Raw genomic sequence first — 3,860 nt, 5'->3', positions numbered from 1 at the left:
GTGTCCTAAACTGTTATATAGGATTGCTGCATGGCAATAAACAGCTGACACATTTCATTTCAGGGAGACAGCCGCTCTTCAGTAGAAGATAAAGTGAGCCCTGTGCATAAAACTTTGAAACCCTTTAGGAGAAAAGGTACACTAGAAATATCCAGGCTTTTAGTGCCACAGTGCATCATCACTGCAGGAGCAGGGAAAAGTGAAAACACAGTCTTTGGTTTAAAGATGCAGGCGTATCTGTTAAATAGGAAAGAAGGATATTAGAGAAGTCCAGCAAATCTGAGGGGAAGGAAAAGAGGAGAGTAGGCACAAAGGCTCAAATCCAAAGATGTTAAAGGGTTCTGTTTCCCACAAAATCAATGGGAATTTAAGCATCTAGATCGATACCTGTGTAACTTAAGTGAAGGGAGCACGTTTCTTTGTTCTGGCATGTCTTACGCTGCTGAAATAGATGAGATCAACTCATGAAAAACAAATCACTTTGGGAAGTTCACTGGAGTCAATATCTAAACACTGTCTTAAAAAAAAGACATACCACGTATCTGCTATTTTTCAGTGTCTGCTTTCTCAAGGTTTGCTATTCACTTTGCTAGTACTCACTCTGTTCTTCTTCAAGTTAGAAAGCTCATCAACTACAATTTTCTGTTCCTTAATCTGAAAAAGAAAGAAAGAAACAAAAAATCTATCCAGAGTTTACTTATGAAAAATCAGTACCATATATTTTGCTGTTAGCCACTGCCCTCGGTTTCAGATAGATGAACTATTTTAGTGGCTTACTTTGGGTTAGACATTAGAAAAGTGATGGAAAGAAGAATGAGAAAAGTGAATTCAGTGGGGCTGACAAACAATTAAAAAAAATAGGGTTGACAGTTAAATGCACTTAATGTATGCAATTAACGCAAAACAAATTAACGTGTTCATTTTTGTAACAAGCATTAATTGCACACATTTGTTTTGACCAAGGGTGGGCAAAATATGGCCCACCCTGCACCCTCTCTAGACTTGGCCCAGCAGAATGTACCAGAGCAGACCAGCTGGAACATGCATACACAACCCTGACCCCAGCCCACCCCATGCCTGCTTTGGACTCACCTGCCCACAGTGAGCAGTTGCGGCAGCCAGGCACAAGCTGCTGCTCTGTGCAGGAGAACAGTTGCCCCTCCCCCTCACCACTGCTGGGCCCTTCTTGCTGCAGTCACCTGGAGCTTGTGCTGAGGCTGTCCTGTGGCTCCTCTCCACCACTGTCACTGCTGCCTCTGGGCCACACAGCAGGGCAGTGGGGCCAGTGCAGAGGAGCCACAGGGCAGCTCAGGTGTGGGCTCGGTGGCTGCAGCAAGAAGGGTCTAGCAGCAGCAAGGCAACTTTTCCCCTGCACTGAGCCTAGCCACCGCTGCTGCTGCTCAGCATGGGCAGGCAAGTCTGAAGCAGGCACAAGGTGGGCCAGGGTGCACGGGTTCTGACTGGTCTCCTCCGGCCGGCACAAGTCTGGAGTGGGTGCAGGGTGAGCCAGGGTAAGGGCTAGAGCTGTGCACTGTTGATGGTGGCAGGGAAGGAGCCATAGAGTGCACCGGCTCTGGGCTGTTGGGTGGGGGGTGCTGACTATTGTTTAATTGTGTAATCACAATTGTGATTAATTGCAACTATTTTTTTAAATCTTTATAAAATGTTAATTGTGATTAATGTTTTTATCATTTGTCAGCCCTAAAAAAATTAATCACATGTAATTTTCTAGAATTTAGACATAAAAAACAGCTCATTGATATACAGCCTATATGATATTTGGGGCACATCGCTGACTGAAACAGAAGTACATTGTGCAAAAATTAATTTGACCTGAAACTAGAAATAAAAAAGGATCTGAACTAGTCATAAATAGATGAGTTGAAAGGAATTTGTATATAACATGAACCTTTTTTCTACAATTGTCTGTAATCACTACACAGCCTGATTCCTGAATTGTACATTTCTCGCATTGAAGACTACTTTTTTTGTCCAGAAAAAATAAAGACATAGTAATAAAAATATAATAAAAATGTAAGGATTTTGGAAAAATAAGCACCTCGTAAACTATGCAATGACACTTATTCTTCATCCATGACACGTCACACACATTGTCCAAAATAATAAATGATAATTCCATACATTTTAAGGTCAGCTGGGGTTGGATCTTTCCATTCATTAATTTTCCACTAAGGTCTTAAACCAGGGGTGAGCAATTATTTTGGCTGGAGAGCAACTTTAGGATTTTGGTGAGCTGATGCAGGTGGGGGTGCAGGGCCTGGCCTTGGGCCCATCTGCCCCACACTCACTGCCGGGGGTGCCAGGCAGAGCCTCCATGAAGACCAGCCAGGACCACCCCCAGACAGGGCACACTCAGCTAGGTGGATAGGATGGGACTGCAGGTGGGCGGGAAGTGGTGATTAGATGCGGGAAGGGTGGGAAGGAGCTGGGATCACAGGGCTGTGACAAAGCGGGGCTGAGGTAGAGCTGCAATGCATGCCCTGCACAGCCCTGTGATGCAGGGAGCAGATCATGGCTGTGCCCCATGCCCAAGCCCCACCATCCTGGCCCTGGCCCCCACCTGCTCATCCCGCTCCCACATGCCACTTCCCAGCAGTGCACTTTGGGTTGTTGAAGCCCTGGGAAAGTCATTTGGGGCCCCTTAGAGGCTTAATTTTGATGACCTATATGCAAGTCAGGCATTTTCCATTTCATTTTGCCCTATCTATGAAACTTCAAAGTATCTTAATACATTATTGATAATACAAATATTCAATGTAATTAATTTTTATTGTTATAAAGTGTGGGGTCCTGGACGGTTGCCCTGTTTGCTGTCGCCTAAGGCCGCTAGCGTGCTTCCTACGTGTCTGTCCCACCACCCTGCCAAGTGCATGCTGCCCCAGGGGCCCCCGGCAGTCCCTGCCGAGACCCTGCCCACCCGGTCTGGTGCCAGGGACTACTCAGGAAGAATTTCACAAAACTCAAGAGCGCAAGCTCAGAGCAGGTTGCACTCGGGGCAGGCAGGAAGCTGCTTTCGGGGAGCTTTTCCTTCCAGGAAAAGAAAAGTAAAGATCTTCTGTTTTCTTTCTGCCTCCTTGTGCCGGGGCGGGGAGGAACATTCGTTCCTTTCTCGGACACGCCTCCAGGGCGGTGGCGACCGGCAGGGCCCTGCTCGGGCAGGGCTGTGGGGCCGCTCCCGCCGCGCTCGTGCCCACTTCGCGCACCCGAGGGGCCGCTCCCGCCTTCTCCGCGCCCCGCAGCATCCACCACGGCCGGTCTCGCGCGGGTGGCGTCGCGTCATGTCATGCCCCGCCCCACCCGACCTTTCCGTTCAGCTCCTCCTTGCGGCGCAGTCGGGCCTCCTCCTCGTCCCTGCGGGGCGCCCGGCCCGACATCCCAGACACCAGGCGCGCGGCGCCTTTTCTCTGCGGCTGCACCTCCGCTCCGCTTAGCCTTAGATTCCCCCAGCTCAGCGTGTGCCACCCACCCACGCGGCAGGGTGATTGCGCACGCGCCCGCTCTCCGCGCATGCTCACTAACAGCGCCGAAGCCGCTGGTTGGGCTCAGCCCAAGAGAGGGGAGCACGGAACATGCGCAATTATAAACAGTGAAGGCGCCGGTTGAACTTTGCCCCATTTCATAGACGTAACGGGATGGGTGGGGGAGGGGAGGTGCGAAGAGCAGTGTGAGACAAGCAATGAGTCTAGCTGCAGGAGGGAGAGGGGGGCTCCTGCTGCTGCACTTAGCTGGCGGGTCCCGTAAAAGTCACTGCCCTCTGGCAGATGTCCCCATAAAAACTGAGGGGAGGTGGGAGCGGCCCCCGGATCTCCGGGCCTTTCCTATTCCGCTGAGGAAGCTGT

The 3,860-nt window shown here is 50.1% G+C and overlaps 1 protein-coding gene across 2 annotated transcripts in view; it reads right to left on the bottom strand.

The window, feature by feature from the left end:
• The window catches only part of ASNSD1 (asparagine synthetase domain containing 1), a 16,294-nt gene extending 12,783 nt beyond the window's left edge, over positions 1-3,511 (bottom strand). Inside the window, exons 1-3 of one of the 2 annotated variants that reach the window (XM_019523087.1) lie at positions 3,324-3,511; positions 2,582-2,639; positions 601-654 (exon numbers count right to left, since the gene is read on the bottom strand). The gene's annotated coding sequence lies outside the window, so the exon portion shown is untranslated. The remainder of the gene's footprint in view (positions 1-600; positions 655-2,581; positions 2,640-3,323) is intronic. The other variant, XM_019523086.1, reaches the window with a different exon arrangement.
• Positions 3,512-3,860: the final 349 nt, after the last annotated feature.

This window comes from Gavialis gangeticus, unplaced genomic scaffold (genome assembly GCF_001723915.1).
Source record: "Gavialis gangeticus isolate Ggan-Ray unplaced genomic scaffold, GavGan_comp1, whole genome shotgun sequence".
Taxonomy (NCBI): Eukaryota; Metazoa; Chordata; order Crocodylia; family Gavialidae; genus Gavialis; species Gavialis gangeticus.
This window is presented reverse-complemented; position numbering and strand designations above follow the sequence as displayed.